The sequence below is a fragment of the Ambystoma mexicanum genome, chromosome 12, assembly GCF_040938575.1.
Source record: "Ambystoma mexicanum isolate Mex_15411 chromosome 12, UKY_AmexF1_1, whole genome shotgun sequence".
Lineage (NCBI taxonomy): Eukaryota > Metazoa > Chordata > Amphibia > Caudata > Ambystomatidae > Ambystoma > Ambystoma mexicanum.
This window is the reverse complement of record NC_090936.1, coordinates 1,003,372,349-1,003,391,495: the sequence shown is the minus strand read 5'-3', so window position 1 is coordinate 1,003,391,495 and position 19,147 is coordinate 1,003,372,349. Positions and strand designations below refer to the sequence as shown.

The window sequence follows — 19,147 nt, the reverse complement described above, 5'->3', positions numbered from 1 at the left end:
CTCCACGGGGCAACATAATACTCCTGCCCCCCCATTGTTTGAGGAGAACAGGGGCAAGTGTGCCCTCTATCCCCATGTACTCGTTGCCTATACCTGAAGCGCCCTTAATGGTTGCCTGGTCCGTGCAAAGCAGCGTAAGCGGCAGGGGGGAATAGGTACACGGTACAAATGCCCCAGAACTTCATGCATTCTGCCTTGCCCTCCTCCCTCCTCTACCTTCGTTGAGAGTTTTCCCATTTTTAGAATACACTTTTCTTTTGCTGTCAAACGTTTTGCTAGGAATTGTCCCCAGTGTTTAGCGGCTGAACGTTGACCTCACTATATCTCCTCATTGGATAATCCTTCATTACCTCAACGGCCTTCTTCTTCGGCCTAGTACTTAAGAGGTATCAATCCGCATGACAGGGACCCTTTCCTTTTTTTTTTGTTGTTGCAGACTCCACGCTTTTCCACCAAGAGCCCAATACCCACAGATGAAGGTTTTCTAGTGTGGGAATCCCCCAGATTTCCCATCTACAGGTTCATCCCCCCCTGCAGAGCCGTATAGGAATCGCATATTTAGGAATGCACAGGTTCATCCCTTGCGCAGGGCCCAATAGAAATCCCAAGGATCTCCAGTGTACAGGTTCAACATTCCCAGCTAAGCCATCTAGAAATCCCTCATATCTCGCATGTATCGTTTCCTCCCTTCTTGCAAATCTAGTATGGAAATCCCCCAAATCTCCCAATTACAGGTTCATCCCTTCCGGCAAAGCTGCATATGCATCATCCAATATATCTCACAGGAGCCGATTCACCCCTCCCCGTGGAGCCCAATAGGAATCTTGCATATAGGAATGCCCAGGTTCATCCCGTCCGTCGTGCTCAATAGGAATGCCAAGGATCTTCAGTTTAAAGGCTCACCATTCCCCTCAGAGCCCTAGAGGAATCCCCCATATCTCCTGTGTTTCGTTTCCTCCATCCCTGCAAAGGTAGCAAAGGGACCTCAGATATCTGTCATTTATCGGCTCATCTCTCCACACAGAACTGTATAGGAATCCCATTGATCACCATGTGCAGGGTTATCCCTCCCTGCGAAGCCATATAGGCCTCATCCCATATATCTCCCAGGAACAGGTTAATCCCTTCCCGATGAGCCAATATACAAACCCCATAAATCTTCCCTGTGCAGGTTCATCCCTCTCCGCAGAGCCCTTTAAGAATCCCCCACATCTACTATATATCATTTCCCCCCACCCCCATGAGAATCCCACAGATCTCCCATGTATATGTTCATTCTTCTAGAGATCTCCCGTTTATAAGTTCATCCCTCAATTTAGAGCTGAATGGAATTTGCACACATTAGCATGTACATCCCTCCCCGTGCATCCCTACAGAAATCCCTCACATCTATGTGTCTGCTCATCCCTCCGAGCACAGCCGTATAGGAATAGCACACATAGGATTGAACATATTCCTCACTTCCCACTGAGCCCTACATGGATCTCACAGATCCCCAATGTTCATCCTTCCCAGCAGAGACCTTTAGGAATATAACAGATCCCCCATGTACAGGTTCACCCCTCCCCGCTCAGCTGCATAGGAATCCCTTGGGTCTCCCATTTTCAGGCTTCCCTGAAGAGCCCTATAGGAATATGCCAGATCTCCCATGTAAAGGTCCAGCCCTCCCCACCCAGCTGTGAAGGGATCCCTTGGATCTCCCATATTCATCCTTCCCTGAAGAGCCCTATAGGAATATACCAGATCTCCCCTGTAAAGGTCCATCCCTCCCCACCCAGCTGTGAAGGGATCCCTTGGATCTCCCATATTCATCCTTCCCTGAAGAGGAATATACAGATCTCTCATGTGCATGTCCATCCCTCCCCGCCCACCTGCATAGGAATCCCTTGGATCGCCCATATTCATCCTTCCCTGAAGAGCCCTATAGGAATATATAGATCTCCCATGTACAGGCCCACCCCTCCCCACCCAGCTGCTTAGGAATCCCTTTGATCTCCCATATTCATCCTTCCCTGAAGAGCCCTATAGGAATATACCAGATCTCCCATGTACAGGTTCATCCCTCCATGCCCAGCTGTATCGGAATCCCACGGATCACCCACGTCCATCCTTCCCTGCAGAATAGGAATATAACACATCTCCCATGTACAGGTCCATCCCTCCCTGCCCACCCGTGTAGGAATCCCTTGGCGCTCCCATATTCATCCTTCCCTGAAGAATCCCATAGGAATATTTCACATCTCCCATGTACAGGTCCATCCCTCCCTGCCCACCCGTATATGAATCCCACGGATCACCCATGTCCATCCTTCCCTGCAGACCCCTATATGAATATAACAGATCTCTCATGTACAGGTTCAACTCTCCCTGCCAAGTGGATAGGAATACCTTGGATCTCCCATGTTCATCCCTCCCTGCAGAGCCCTATAGGAATATAACATCTCCAATGTACAGGTTCGTCCCTCCCTTCCCAGCTGTATCAGAATCCCACGGATCACCCACGTCCATCCTTCCCTGCAGAATAGGAATATAACACATCTCCCATGTACAGGTCCATCCCTCCCTGCCCACCCGTGTAGGAATCCCTTGGCGCTCCCATATTCATCCTTCCCTGAAGAATCCCATAGGAATATTTCACATCTCCCATGTACAGGTCCATCCCTCCCTGCCCACCCGTATATGAATCCCACGGATCACCCATGTCCATCCTTCCCTGCAGACCCCTATATGAATATAACAGATCTCTCATGTACAGGTTCAACTCTCCCTGCCAAGTGGATAGGAATACCTTGGATCTCCCATGTTCATCCCTCCCTGCAGAGCCCTATAGGAATATAACATCTCCAATGTACAGGTTCGTCCCTCCCTTCCCAGCTGTATCGGAATCCCACGGATCACCCATGTCCATCCTTCCCTGCAGAGCCCAATAGGAAAATAGCAGATCTCCCATGTACAGGTACATTCCAGCCCACCGAGCTGTATAGGAAACCCACAGATCTCCCATGTTCATCCTTCTCCACTGAGCACTATATGAACATAAGATCTCTTATCCCTGCCCGCCCAGCTGTATAAGAATCCCTTGTCTCTCCCATATTCATCCTTCCCTGAAGAATCCCATAGGACTATACCAGATCTCCAATGTACAGGTCCACCCCTCCCCGCCCAGCTGTATAGGAATCCCTTGGATCTCTCGTGTAGTGGTTCATCCCTCCGCACTGAGTTATATAGGAATCCCTTGGAGCAGGTTTATCCCTCCTCCCGTTCTTGGATCCGTATTTTTTCACCTGCACACAATGGGTCAGAATCACACACAGGTGAATTCCTCCCCTCCCAAATGAGGCACTCACAGACCTCGAGGGCTTGGAACAACTATTACATAATTTGTTTGCATGCCCCTGTCCAACCAAGACTGCGTGAGATCTTTGTAGTGGCTTAATCCTGCAAGCCCCACGTCTTTAGACCACTCACACGCTCTTCTTCTCGTTTTTGATATGACGCCTTTTCAGTGTATCTTTCTCGCGTGTGTTTTTTACTGCCCTTCCTCTATTGATGTGAAAAAAATATGAGCGCTTTTCAGTCGATCCTTCCTGCAGTTGGGTGATAGTTTGCCACTGCTCATAGATGGCTTCTTGGTCTTGGGTTGTGATTGTTGCTCAGGGTGCGAAAGGAGCGTTTAAATGTATCCAAAACAAAAGGGGGCTCGTCCGGGATTTGAACCCGGGACCTCTCGCACCCAAAGCGAGAATCATACCCCTAGACCAACGAGCCAGCTGTGAGCAGAGCCATGAGCGAGCAGTCAGCCTTGTGGCGTGCCACATCAGCACTGCTTCCTATTTTACTGTTCATTTATGCATGATATTAAATGGGAGTTTTGTGTTGCAATCACAACTGATCGTTAATATCAGTTCACCCTCCTATTAAATTTAGAGGTGGAAAGACATTGCCCGTTTTGTTAATTTATGTACACAGTTTTGAAAAAACAGGTGTCATTTTGCTGAAAGCAACTCTGACTCTGTACGATGCCCATCCCTGCCTGATCCTCTCCATGATCTCTAGCATCTTGCACTGCGCGATTGAAACATGAATAAGAGGATACTGCTCCAGTCTGTGGAAAAGTGGATCTGAGAGTCTTATGAAATTATGCACAGCAGCTGTGCAGTGGCTCGTTGGTCTAGGGGTATGATTCTCGAGAGGTCCCGGGTTCAAATCCCGGACGAGCCCTCACTTCTTTTTTGACTCTTTCCAAATACGAAATAAACACAAGATTTAAATCTTCTATCACAATAAAACAACAGCAGTTTAGGATTTGAAGCCGCAACCCTATCGCACCCAAAGCAACAATCATACCAATTGACCAAGAAGCAGACCCACATAGAGCAAGGTGCTGAGATGGGAGTGGAATCTTTCACAGCTCCAAGTCCATTGAGTGCAGCATAAGGGACTGGGGCTGCTCAGAGCATGTACACATCGCAATCCTAATGTGGTGATCTCAATGGAATAAGGGCAGCGAGCCGGTCCTTGGAGATAGAGCTCTGATTACACATTTCTTTACATGGGCTCTTGGGTGCCAACTATTGATTTTCGCAACGGGGTCCAAAACGAAATTTTTATTTTCGCTATGACGGCACAAATTCCATCTCCAGAGCCAAAGCACACATTTTACAGCACATGTAGCAGCAGTAAATGGAAGAAAGCCATAGCATTACAGGCATGGCATGTCTAAATATAACCCCTCAGCAACAGTCGCCTAACCTGCTGAGGTGTGTCTGCAACATTCTGCTTTAGTATTCCCTACCTCTCCCATGCCCGCAAACCGCTTAAGCCGGTCCCCCATTCACACACCTCCCCAATCAAGGCTAAGGGGACAATGATGCAGCCTTCCCTCTTTGAAATGAGCAACACTTGCTAATTTTGCAAGCTGTGTACTAAGCTTTATTACGTCCGAGCCCAGCACGGGAGGAGCCAGAAGCCCTGCTTCGCCCAGTGATATCGAAGAGCATGTCACTGAATCTTTTATATTTCATGGTTTGTGGTTGTAGAAACTCCACGGGACAACATAATACTCCTGCCCCCCCATTGTTTGAGGAGAACAGGGGCAAGTGTGCCCTCTATCCCCATGTACTCGTTGCCTATACCTGAAGCGCCCTTAATGGTTGCCTGGTCCGTGCAAAGCAGCGTAAGCGGCAGGGGAGAATAGGTACACGGTACAAATGCCCCAGAACTTTATGCACTCTGCCTTGCCCTCCTCCCTCCTCTACCTTCGTTGAGAGTTTTCCCATTTTTAGAATACACTTTTCTTTTGCTGTCAAACGTTTTGCTAGGAAATGTCCCCAGTGTTTAGCGGCTGAACGTTGACCTCACTATATCTCCTCATTGGATAATCCTTCATTACCTCAACGGCCTTCTTCTTCGGCCTAGTACTTAAGAGGTATCAATCCGCATGACAGGGACCCTTTCCTTTTTTTTTGTTGTTGCAGATTCCACGCTTTTCCACCAAGAGCCCAATACCCACAGATGAAGGTTTTCTAGTGTGGGAATCCCCCAGATTTCCCATCTACAGGTTCATCCCCCCCTGCAGAGCCGTATAGGAATCGCATATTTAGGAATGCACAGGTTCATCCCTTGCGCAGGGCCCAATAGAAATCCCAAGGATCTCCAGTGTACAGGTTCAACATTCCCAGCTAAGCCATCTAGAAATCCCTCATATCTCGCATGTATCGTTTCCTCCCTTCTTGCAAATCTAGTATGGAAATCCCCCAAATCTCCCAATTACAGGTTCATCCCTTCCGGCAAAGCTGCATATGCATCATCCAATATATCTCACAGGAGCCGATTCACCCCTCCCCGTGGAGCCCAATAGGAATCTTGCATACAGGAATGCCCAGGTTCATCCCGTCCGTCGTGCTCAATAGGAATGCCAAGGATCTTCAGTTTAAAGGCTCACCATTCCCCTCAGAGCCCTAGAGGAATCCCCCATATCTCCTGTGTTTCGTTTCCTCCATCCCTGCAAAGGTAGCAAAGGGACCTCAGATATCTGTCATTTATCGGCTCATCTCTCCACACAGAACTGTATAGGAATCCCATTGATCACCATGTGCAGGGTTATCCCTCCCTGCGAAGCCATATAGGCCTCATCCCATATATCTCCCAGGAACAGGTTAATCCCTTCCCGATGAGCCAATATACAAACCCCATAAATCTTCCCTGTGCAGGTTCATCCCTCTCCGCAGAGCCCTTTAAGAATCCCCCACATCTACTATATATCATTTCCCCCCACCCCCATGAGAATCCCACAGATCTCCCATGTATATGTTCATTCTTCTAGAGATCTCCCGTTTATAAGTTCATCCCTCAATTTAGAGCTGAATGGAATTTGCACACATTAGCATGTACATCCCTCCCCGTGCATCCCTACAGAAATCCCTCACATCTATGTGTCTGCTCATCCCTCCGAGCACAGCCGTATAGGAATAGCACACATAGGATTGAACATATTCCTCACTTCCCACTGAGCCCTACATGGATCTCACAGATCCCCAATGTTCATCCTTCCCAGCAGAGACCTTTAGGAATATAACAGATCCCCCATGTACAGGTTCACCCCTCCCCGCTCAGCTGCATAGGAATCCCTTGGGTCTCCCATTTTCAGGCTTCCCTGAAGAGCCCTATAGGAATATGCCAGATCTCCCATGTAAAGGTCCATCCCTCCCCACCCAGCTGTGAAGGGATCCCTTGGATCTCCCATATTCATCCTTCCCTGAAGAGCCCTATAGGAATATACCAGATCTCCCCTGTAAAGGTCCATCCCTCCCCACCCAGCTGTGAAGGGATCCCTTGGATCTCCCATATTCATCCTTCCCTGAAGAGGAATATACAGATCTCTCATGTGCATGTCCATCCCTCCCCGCCCACCTGCATAGGAATCCCTTGGATCGCCCATATTCATCCTTCCCTGAAGAGCCCTATAGGAATATATAGATCTCCCATGTACAGGCCCACCCCTCCCCACCCAGCTGCTTAGGAATCCCTTTGATCTCCCATATTCATCCTTCCCTGAAGAGCCCTATAGGAATATACCAGATCTCCCATGTACAGGTTCATCCCTCCATGCCCAGCTGTATCGGAATCCCACGGATCACCCACGTCCATCCTTCCCTGCAGAATAGGAATATAACACATCTCCCATGTACAGGTCCATCCCTCCCTGCCCACCCGTGTAGGAATCCCTTGGCGCTCCCATATTCATCCTTCCCTGAAGAATCCCATAGGAATATTTCACATCTCCCATGTACAGGTCCATCCCTCCCTGCCCACCCGTATATGAATCCCACGGATCACCCATGTCCATCCTTCCCTGCAGACCCCTATATGAATATAACAGATCTCTCATGTACAGGTTCAACTCTCCCTGCCAAGTGGATAGGAATACCTTGGATCTCCCATGTTCATCCCTCCCTGCAGAGCCCTATAGGAATATAACATCTCCAATGTACAGGTTCGTCCCTCCCTTCCCAGCTGTATCGGAATCCCACGGATCACCCATGTCCATCCTTCCCTGCAGAGCCCAATAGGAAAATAGCAGATCTCCCATGTACAGGTACATCCCAGCCCACCGAGCTGTATAGGAAACCCACAGATCTCCCATGTTCATCCTTCTCCACTGAGCACTATATGAACATAAGATCTCTTATCCCTGCCCGCCCAGCTGTATAAGAATCCCTTGTCTCTCCCATATTCATCCTTCCCTGAAGAATCCCATAGGACTATACCAGATCTCCAATGTACAGGTCCACCCCTCCCCGCCCAGCTGTATAGGAATCCCTTGGATCTCTCGTGTAGTGGTTCATCCCTCCGCACTGAGTTATATAGGAATCCCTTGGAGCAGGTTTATCCCTCCTCCCGTTCTTGGATCCGTATTTTTTCACCTGCACACAATGGGTCAGAATCACACACAGGTGAATTCCTCCCCTCCCAAATGAGGCACTCACAGACCTCGAGGGCTTGGAACAACTATTACATAATTTGTTTGCATGCCCCTGTCCAACCAAGACTGCGTGAGATCTTTGTAGTGGCTTAATCCTGCAAGCCCCACGTCTTTAGACCACTCACACGCTCTTCTTCTCGTTTTTGATATGACGCCTTTTCAGTGTATCTTTCTCGCGTGTGTTTTTTACTGCCCTTCCTCTATTGATGTGAAAAAAATATGAGCGCTTTTCAGTCGATCCTTCCTGCAGTTGGGTGATAGTTTGCCACTGCTCATAGATGGCTTCTTGGTCTTGGGTTGTGATTGTTGCTCAGGGTGCGAAAGGAGCGTTTAAATGTATCCAAAACAAAACGGGGCTCGTCCGGGATTTGAACCCGGGACCTCTCGCACCCAAAGCGAGAATCATACCCCTAGACCAACGAGCCAGCTGTGAGCAGAGCCATGAGCGAGCAGTCAGCCTTGTGGCGTGCCACATCAGCACTGCTTCCTATTTTACTGTTCATTTATGCATGATATTAAATGGGAGTTTTGTGTTGCAATCACAACTGATCGTTAATATCAGTTCACCCTCCTATTAAATTTAGAGGTGGAAAGACATTGCCCGTTTTGTTAATTTATGTACACAGTTTTGAAAAAACAGGTGTCATTTTGCTGAAAGCAACTCTGACTCTGTACGATGCCCATCCCTGCCTGATCCTCTCCATGATCTCTAGCATCTTGCACTGCGCGATTGAAACATGAATAAGAGGATACTGCTCCAGTCTGTAGAAAAGTGGATCTGAGAGTCTTATGAAATTATGCACAGCAGCTGTGCAGTGGCTCGTTGGTCTAGGGGTATGATTCTCGCTTAGGGTGCGAGAGGTCCCGGGTTCAAATCCCGGACGAGCCCTCACTTCTTTTTTGACTCTTTCCAAATACGAAATAAACACAAGATTTAAATCTTCTATCACAATAAAACAACAGCAGTTTAGGATTTGAAGCCGCAACCCTATCGCACCCAAAGCAACAATCATACCAATTGACCAAGAAGCAGACCCACATAGAGCAAGGTGCTGAGATGGGAGTGGAATCTTTCACAGCTCCAAGTCCATTGAGTGCAGCATAAGGGACTGGGGCTGCTCAGAGCATGTACACATCGCAATCCTAATGTGGTGATCTCAATGGAATAAGGGCAGCGAGCCGGTCCTTGGAGATAGAGCTCTGATTACACATTTCTTTACATGGGCTCTTGGGTGCCAACTATTGATTTTCGCAACGGGGTCCAAAACGAAATTTTTATTTTCGCTATGACGGCACAAATTCCATCTCCAGAGCCAAAGCACACATTTTACAGCACATGTAGCAGCAGTAAATGGAAGAAAGCCATAGCATTACAGGCATGGCATGTCTAAATATAACCCCTCAGCAACAGTCGCCTAACCTGCTGAGGTGTGTCTGCAGCATTCTGCTTTAGTATTCCCTACCTCTCCCATGCCCGCAAACCGCTTAAGCCGGTCCCCCGCTCACACACCTCCCCAATCAAGGCTAAGGGGACAATGATGCAGCCTTCCCTCTTTGAAATGAGCAACACTTGCTAATTTTGCAAGCTGTGTACTAAGCTTTATTAAGTCCGAGCCCAGCACGGGAGGAGCCAGAAGCCCTGCTTCGCCCAGTGATATCGAAGAGCATGTCACTGAATATTTTATATTTCATGGTTTGTGGTTGTAGAAACTCCACGGGGCAACATAATACTCCTGCCCCCCCATTGTTTGAGGAGAACAGGGGCAAGTGTGCCCTCTATCCCCATGTACTCGTTGCCTATACCTGAAGCGCCCTTAATGGTTGCCTGGTCCGTGCAAAGCAGCGTAAGCGGCAGGGGGGAATAGGTACACGGTACAAATGCCCCAGAACTTCATGCATTCTGCCTTGCCCTCCTCCCTCCTCTACCTTCGTTGAGAGTTTTCCCATTTTTAGAATACACTTTTCTTTTGCTGTCAAACGTTTTGCTAGGAATTGTCCCCAGTGTTTAGCGGCTGAACGTTGACCTCACTATATCTCCTCATTGGATAATCCTTCATTACCTCAACGGCCTTCTTCTTCGGCCTAGTACTTAAGAGGTATCAATCCGCATGACAGGGACCCTTTCCTTTTTTTTTTGTTGTTGCAGATTCCACGCTTTTCCACCAAGAGCCCAATACCCACAGATGAAGGTTTTCTAGTGTGGGAATCCCCCAGATTTCCCATCTACAGGTTCATCCCCCCCTGCAGAGCCGTATAGGAATCGCATATTTAGGAATGCACAGGTTCATCCCTTGCGCAGGGCCCAATAGAAATCCCAAGGATCTCCAGTGTACAGGTTCAACATTCCCAGCTAAGCCATCTAGAAATCCCTCATATCTCGCATGTATCGTTTCCTCCCTTCTTGCAAATCTAGTATGGAAATCCCCCAAATCTCCCAATTACAGGTTCATCCCTTCCGGCAAAGCTGCATATGCATCATCCAATATATCTCACAGGAGCCGATTCACCCCTCCCCGTGGAGCCCAATAGGAATCTTGCATATAGGAATGCCCAGGTTCATCCCGTCCGTCGTGCTCAATAGGAATGCCAAGGATCTTCAGTTTAAAGGCTCACCATTCCCCTCAGAGCCCTAGAGGAATCCCCCATATCTCCTGTGTTTCGTTTCCTCCATCCCTGCAAAGGTAGCAAAGGGACCTCAGATATCTGTCATTTATCGGCTCATCTCTCCACACAGAACTGTATAGGAATCCCATTGATCACCATGTGCAGGGTTATCCCTCCCTGCGAAGCCATATAGGCCTCATCCCATATATCTCCCAGGAACAGGTTAATCCCTTCCCGATGAGCCAATATACAAACCCCATAAATCTTCCCTGTGCAGGTTCATCCCTCTCCGCAGAGCCCTTTAAGAATCCCCCACATCTACTATATATCATTTCCCCCCACCCCCATGAGAATCCCACAGATCTCCCATGTATATGTTCATTCTTCTAGAGATCTCCCGTTTATAAGTTCATCCCTCAATTTAGAGCTGAATGGAATTTGCACACATTAGCATGTACATCCCTCCCCGTGCATCCCTACAGAAATCCCTCACATCTATGTGTCTGCTCATCCCTCCGAGCACAGCCGTATAGGAATAGCACACATAGGATTGAACATATTCCTCACTTCCCACTGAGCCCTACATGGATCTCACAGATCCCCAATGTTCATCCTTCCCAGCAGAGACCTTTAGGAATATAACAGATCCCCCATGTACAGGTTCACCCCTCCCCGCTCAGCTGCATAGGAATCCCTTGGGTCTCCCATGTTCAGTCTTCCCTGAAGAGCCCTATAGGAATATGCCAGATCTCCCATGTAAAGGTCCATCCCTCCCCACCCAGCTGTGAAGGGATCCCTTGGATCTCCCATATTCATCCTTCCCTGAAGAGCGCTCTAGGAATATACCAGATCTCCCCTGTAAAGGTCCATCCCTCCCCACCCAGCTGTGAAGGGATCCCTTGGATCTCCCATATTCATCCTTCCCTGAAGAGGAATATACAGATCTCTCATGTGCATGTCCATCCCTCCCCGCCCACCTGCATAGGAATCCCTTGGATCGCCCATATTCATCCTTCCCTGAAGAGCCCTATAGGAATATATAGATCTCCCATGTACAGGCCCACCCCTCCCCACCCAGCTGCTTAGGAATCCCTTTGATCTCCCATATTCATCCTTCCCTGAAGAGCCCTATAGGAATATACCAGATCTCCCATGTACAGGTTCATCCCTCCATGCCCAGCTGTATCGGAATCCCACGGATCACCCACGTCCATCCTTCCCTGCAGAATAGGAATATAACACATCTCCCATGTACAGGTCCATCCCTCCCTGCCCACCCGTGTAGGAATCCCTTGGCGCTCCCATATTCATCCTTCCCTGAAGAATCCCATAGGAATATTTCACATCTCCCATGTACAGGTCCATCCCTCCCTGCCCACCCGTATATGAATCCCACGGATCACCCATGTCCATCCTTCCCTGCAGACCCCTATATGAATATAACAGATCTCTCATGTACAGGTTCAACTCTCCCTGCCAAGTGGATAGGAATACCTTGGATCTCCCATGTTCATCCCTCCCTGCAGAGCCCTATAGGAATATAACATCTCCAATGTACAGGTTCGTCCCTCCCTTCCCAGCTGTATCGGAATCCCACGGATCACCCACGTCCATCCTTCCCTGCAGAATAGGAATATAACACATCTCCCATGTACAGGTCCATCCCTCCCTGCCCACCCGTGTAGGAATCCCTTGGCGCTCCCATATTCATCCTTCCCTGAAGAATCCCATAGGAATATTTCACATCTCCCATGTACAGGTCCATCCCTCCCTGCCCACCCGTATATGAATCCCACGGATCACCCATGTCCATCCTTCCCTGCAGACCCCTATATGAATATAACAGATCTCTCATGTACAGGTTCAACTCTCCCTGCCAAGTGGATAGGAATACCTTGGATCTCCCATGTTCATCCCTCCCTGCAGAGCCCTATAGGAATATAACATCTCCAATGTACAGGTTCGTCCCTCCCTTCCCAGCTGTATCGGAATCCCACGGATCACCCATGTCCATCCTTCCCTGCAGAGCCCAATAGGAAAATAGCAGATCTCCCATGTACAGGTACATCCCAGCCCACCGAGCTGTATAGGAAACCCACAGATCTCCCATGTTCATCCTTCTCCACTGAGCACTATATGAACATAAGATCTCTTATCCCTGCCCGCCCAGCTGTATAAGAATCCCTTGTCTCTCCCATATTCATCCTTCCCTGAAGAATCCCATAGGACTATACCAGATCTCCAATGTACAGGTCCACCCCTCCCCGCCCAGCTGTATAGGAATCCCTTGGATCTCTCGTGTAGTGGTTCAACCCTCCGCACTGAGTTATATAGGAATCCCTTGGAGCAGGTTTATCCCTCCTCCCGTTCTTGGATCCGTATTTCTTCACCTGCACACAATGGGTCAGAATCACACACAGGTGAATTCCTCCCCTCCCAAATGAGGCACTCACAGACCTCGAGGGCTTGGAACAACTATTACATAATTTGTTTGCATGCCCCTGTCCAACCAAGACTGCGTGAGATCTTTGTAGTGGCTTAATCCTGCAAGCCCCACGTCTTTAGACCACTCACACGCTCTTCTTCTCGTTTTTGATATGACGCCTTTTCAGTGTATCTTTCTCGCGTGTGTTTTTTACTGCCCTTCCTCTATTGATGTGAAAAAAATATGAGCGCTTTTCAGTCGATCCTTCCTGCAGTTGGGTGATAGTTTGCCACTGCTCATAGATGGCTTCTTGGTCTTGGGTTGTGATTGTTGCTCAGGGTGCGAAAGGAGCGTTTAAATGTATCCAAAACAAAAAGGGGCTCGTCCGGGATCTCTCGCACCCAAAGCGAGAATCATACCCCTAGACCAACGAGCCAGCTGTGAGCAGAGCCATGAGCGAGCAGTCAGCCTTGTGGCGTGCCACATCAGCACTGCTTCCTATTTTACTGTTCATTTATGCATGATATTAAATGGGAGTTTTGTGTTGCAATCACAACTGATCGTTAATATCAGTTCACCCTCCTATTAAATTTAGAGGTGGAAAGACATTGCCCGTTTTGTTAATTTATGTACACAGTTTTGAAAAAAGAGGTGTCATTTTGCTGAAAGCAACTCTGACTCTGTACGATGCCCATCCCTGCCTGATCCTCTCCATGATCTCTAGCATCTTGCACTGCGCGATTGAAACATGAATAAGAGGATACTGCTCCAGTCTGTGGAAAAGTGGATCTGAGAGTCTTATGAAATTATGCACAGCAGCTGTGCAGTGGCTCGTTGGTCTAGGGGTATGATTCTCGCTTAGGGTGCGAGAGGTCCCGGGTTCAAATCCCGGACGAGCCCTCACTTCTTTTTTGACTCTTTCCAAATACGAAATAAACACAAGATTTAAATCTTCTATCACAATAAAACAACAGCAGTTTAGGATTTGAAGCCGCAACCCTATCGCACCCAAATGAACAATCATACCAATTGACCAAGAAGCAGACCCACATAGAGCAAGGTGCTGAGATGGGAGTGGAATCTTTCACAGCTCCAAGTCCATTGAGTGCAGCATAAGGGACTGGGGCTGCTCAGAGCATGTACACATCGCAATCCTAATGTGGTGATCTCAATGGAATAAGGGCAGCGAGCCGGTCCTTGGAGATAGAGCTCTGATTACACATTTCTTTACATGGGCTCTTGGGTGCCAACTATTGATTTTCGCAACGGGGTCCAAAACGAAATTTTTATTTTCGCTATGACGGCACAAATTCCATCTCCAGAGCCAAAGCACACATTTTACAGCACATGTAGCAGCAGTAAATGGAAGAAAGCCATAGCATTACAGGCATGGCATGTCTAAATATAACCCCTCAGCAACAGTCGCCTAACCTGCTGAGGTGTGTCTGCAACATTCTGCTTTAGTATTCCCTACCTCTCCCATGCCCGCAAACCGCTTAAGCCGGTCCCCCATTCACACACCTCCCCAATCAAGGCTAAGGGGACAATGATGCAGCCTTCCCTCTTTGAAATGAGCAACACTTGCTAATTTTGCAAGCTGTGTACTAAGCTTTATTACGTCCGAGCCCAGCACGGGAGGAGCCAGAAGCCCTGCATCGCCCAGTGATATCGAAGAGCATGTCACTGAATCTTTTATATTTCATGGTTTGTGGTTGTAGAAACTCCACGGGACAACATAATACTCCTGCCCCCCCATTGTTTGAGGAGAACAGGGGCAAGTGTGCCCTCTATCCCCATGTACTCGTTGCCTATACCTGAAGCGCCCTTAATGGTTGCCTGGTCCGTGCAAAGCAGCGTAAGCGGCAGGGGAGAATAGGTACACGGTACAAATGCCCCAGAACTTTATGCACTCTGCCTTGCCCTCCTCCCTCCTCTACCTTCGTTGAGAGTTTTCCCATTTTTAGAATACACTTTTCTTTTGCTGTCAAACGTTTTGCTAGGAAATGTCCCCAGTGTTTAGCGGCTGAACGTTGACCTCACTATATCTCCTCATTGGATAATCCTTCATTACCTCAACGGCCTTCTTCTTCGGCCTAGTACTTAAGAGGTATCAATCCGCATGACAGGGACCCTTTCCTTTTTTTTTGTTGTTGCAGATTCCACGCTTTTCCACCAAGAGCCCAATACCCACAGATGAAGGTTTTCTAGTGTGGGAATCCCCCAGATTTCCCATCTACAGGTTCATCCCCCCCTGCAGAGCCGTATAGGAATCGCATATTTAGGAATGCACAGGTTCATCCCTTGCGCAGGGCCCAATAGAAATCCCAAGGATCTCCAGTGTACAGGTTCAACATTCCCAGCTAAGCCATCTAGAAATCCCTCATATCTCGCATGTATCGTTTCCTCCCTTCTTGCAAATCTAGTATGGAAATCCCCCAAATCTCCCAATTACAGGTTCATCCCTTCCGGCAAAGCTGCATATGCATCATCCAATATATCTCACAGGAGCCGATTCACCCCTCCCCGTGGAGCCCAATAGGAATCTTGCATACAGGAATGCCCAGGTTCATCCCGTCCGTCGTGCTCAATAGGAATGCCAAGGATCTTCAGTTTAAAGGCTCACCATTCCCCTCAGAGCCCTAGAGGAATCCCCCATATCTCCTGTGTTTCGTTTCCTCCATCCCTGCAAAGGTAGCAAAGGGACCTCAGATATCTGTCATTTATCGGCTCATCTCTCCACACAGAACTGTATAGGAATCCCATTGATCACCATGTGCAGGGTTATCCCTCCCTGCGAAGCCATATAGGCCTCATCCCATATATCTCCCAGGAACAGGTTAATCCCTTCCCGATGAGCCAATATACAAACCCCATAAATCTTCCCTGTGCAGGTTCATCCCTCTCCGCAGAGCCCTTTAAGAATCCCCCACATCTACTATATATCATTTCCCCCCACCCCCATGAGAATCCCACAGATCTCCCATGTATATGTTCATTCTTCTAGAGATCTCCCGTTTATAAGTTCATCCCTCAATTTAGAGCTGAATGGAATTTGCACACATTAGCATGTACATCCCTCCCCGTGCATCCCTACAGAAATCCCTCACATCTATGTGTCTGCTCATCCCTCCGAGCACAGCCGTATAGGAATAGCACACATAGGATTGAACATATTCCTCACTTCCCACTGAGCCCTACATGGATCTCACAGATCCCCAATGTTCATCCTTCCCAGCAGAGACCTTTAGGAATATAACAGATCCCCCATGTACAGGTTCACCCCTCCCCGCTCAGCTGCATAGGAATCCCTTGGGTCTCCCATTTTCAGGCTTCCCTGAAGAGCCCTATAGGAATATGCCAGATCTCCCATGTAAAGGTCCATCCCTCCCCACCCAGCTGTGAAGGGATCCCTTGGATCTCCCATATTCATCCTTCCCTGAAGAGCCCTATAGGAATATACCAGATCTCCCCTGTAAAGGTCCATCCCTCCCCACCCAGCTGTGAAGGGATCCCTTGGATCTCCCATATTCATCCTTCCCTGAAGAGGAATATACAGATCTCTCATGTGCATGTCCATCCCTCCCCGCCCACCTGCATAGGAATCCCTTGGATCGCCCATATTCATCCTTCCCTGAAGAGCCCTATAGGAATATATAGATCTCCCATGTACAGGCCCACCCCTCCCCACCCAGCTGCTTAGGAATCCCTTTGATCTCCCATATTCATCCTTCCCTGAAGAGCCCTATAGGAATATACCAGATCTCCCATGTACAGGTTCATCCCTCCATGCCCAGCTGTATCGGAATCCCACGGATCACCCACGTCCATCCTTCCCTGCAGAATAGGAATATAACACATCTCCCATGTACAGGTCCATCCCTCCCTGCCCACCCGTGTAGGAATCCCTTGGCGCTCCCATATTCATCCTTCCCTGAAGAATCCCATAGGAATATTTCACATCTCCCATGTACAGGTCCATCCCTCCCTGCCCACCCGTATATGAATCCCACGGATCACCCATGTCCATCCTTCCCTGCAGACCCCTATATGAATATAACAGATCTCTCATGTACAGGTTCAACTCTCCCTGCCAAGTGGATAGGAATACCTTGGATCTCCCATGTTCATCCCTCCCTGCAGAGCCCTATAGGAATATAACATCTCCAATGTACAGGTTCGTCCCTCCCTTCCCAGCTGTATCGGAATCCCACGGATCACCCATGTCCATCCTTCCCTGCAGAGCCCAATAGGAAAATAGCAGATCTCCCATGTACAGGTACATCCCAGCCCACCGAGCTGTATAGGAAACCCACAGATCTCCCATGTTCATCCTTCTCCACTGAGCACTATATGAACATAAGATCTCTTATCCCTGCCCGCCCAGCTGTATAAGAATCCCTTGTCTCTCCCATATTCATCCTTCCCTGAAGAATCCCATAGGACTATACCAGATCTCCAATGTACAGGTCCACCCCTCCCCGCCCAGCTGTATAGGAATCCCTTGGATCTCTCGTGTAGTGGTTCATCCCTCCGCACTGAGTTATATAGGAATCCCTTGGAGCAGGTTTATCCCTCCTCCCGTTCTTGGATCCGTATTTTTTCACCTGCACACAATGGGTCAGAATCACACACAGGTGAATTCCTCCCCTCCCAAATGAGGCACTCACAGACCTCGAGGGCTTGGAACAACTATTACATAATTTGTTTGCATGCCCCTGTCCAACCAAGACTGCGTGAGATCTTTGTAGTGGCTTAATCCTGCAAGCCCCACGTCTTTAGACCACTCACACGCTCTTCTTCTCGTTTTTGATATGACGCCTTTTCAGTGTATCTTTCTCGCGTGTGTTTTTTACTGCCCTTCCTCTATTGATGTGAAAAAAATATGAGCGCTTTTCAGTCGATCCTTCCTGCAGTTGGGTGATAGTTTGCCACTGCTCATAGATGGCTTCTTGGTCTTGGGTTGTGATTGTTGCTCAGGGTGCGAAAGGAGCGTTTAAATGTATCCAAAACAAAACGGGGCTCGTCCGGGATTTGAACCCGGGACCTCTCGCACCCAAAGCGAGAATCATACCCCTAGACCAACGAGCCAGCTGTGAGCAGAGCCATGAGCGAGCAGTCAGCCTTGTGGCGTGCCACATCAGCACTGCTTCCTATTTTACTGTTCATTTATGCATGATATTAAATGGGAGTTTTGTGTTGCAATCACAACTGATCGTTAATATCAGTTCACCCTCCTATTAAATTTAGAGGTGGAAAGACATTGCCCGTTTTGTTAATTTATGTACACAGTTTTGAAAAAACAGGTGTCATTTTGCTGAAAGCAACTCTGACTCTGTACGATGCCCATCCCTGCCTGATCCTCTCCATGATCTCTAGCATCTTGCACTGCGCGATTGAAACATGAATAAGAGGATACTGCTCCAGTCTGTAGAAAAGTGGATCTGAGAGACTTATGAAATTATGCACAGCAGCTGTGCAGTGGCTCGTTGGTCTAGGGGTATGATTCTCGCTTAGGGTGCGAGAGGTCCCGGGTTCAAATCCCGGACGAGCCCTCACTTCTTTTTTGACTCTTTCCAAATACGAAATAAACACAAGATTTAAATCTTCTATCACAATAAAACAACAGCAGTTTAGGATTTGAAGCCGCAACCCTATCGCACCCAAAGCAACAATCATACCAATTGACCAAGAAGCAGACCCACATAGAGCAAGGTGCTGAGATGGGAGTGGAATCTTTCACAGCTCCAAGTCCATTGAGTGCAGCATAAGGGACTGGGGCTGCTCAGAGCATGTACACATCGCAATCCTAATGTGGTGATCTCAATGGAATAAGGGCAGCGAGCCGGTCCTTGGAGATAGAGCTCTGATTACACATTTCTTTACATGGGCTCTTGGGTGCCAACTATTGATTTTCGCAACGGGGTCCAAAACGAAATTTTTATTTTCGCTATGACGGCACAAATTCCATCTCCAGAGCCAAAGCACACATTTTACAGCACATGTAGCAGCAGTAAATGGAAGAAAGCCATAGCATTACAGGCATGGCATGTCTAAATATAACCCCTCAGCAACAGTCGCCTAACCTGCTGAGGTGTGTCTGCAGCATTCTGCTTTAGTATTCCCTACCTCTCCCA

General features: G+C 48.3%; 3 non-coding genes across 3 annotated transcripts; all 3 read right to left on the bottom strand.

Moving 5' to 3' along the window:
• Positions 1-3,696: 3,696 nt before the first annotated feature.
• Positions 3,697-3,768, bottom strand: TRNAP-UGG (transfer RNA proline (anticodon UGG)). The gene has a single exon. It is a non-coding gene; the product is annotated as a tRNA-Pro (tRNA).
• Positions 3,769-8,337: 4,569 nt separating this feature from the next.
• TRNAP-UGG (transfer RNA proline (anticodon UGG)) lies at positions 8,338-8,409 on the bottom strand. Its single transcript has one exon. It is a non-coding gene; the product is annotated as a tRNA-Pro (tRNA).
• A 9,620-nt stretch (positions 8,410-18,029) lies between these two features.
• Positions 18,030-18,101, bottom strand: TRNAP-UGG (transfer RNA proline (anticodon UGG)). The gene has a single exon. It is a non-coding gene; the product is annotated as a tRNA-Pro (tRNA).
• Between the last annotated feature and the right edge of the window lie 1,046 nt (positions 18,102-19,147).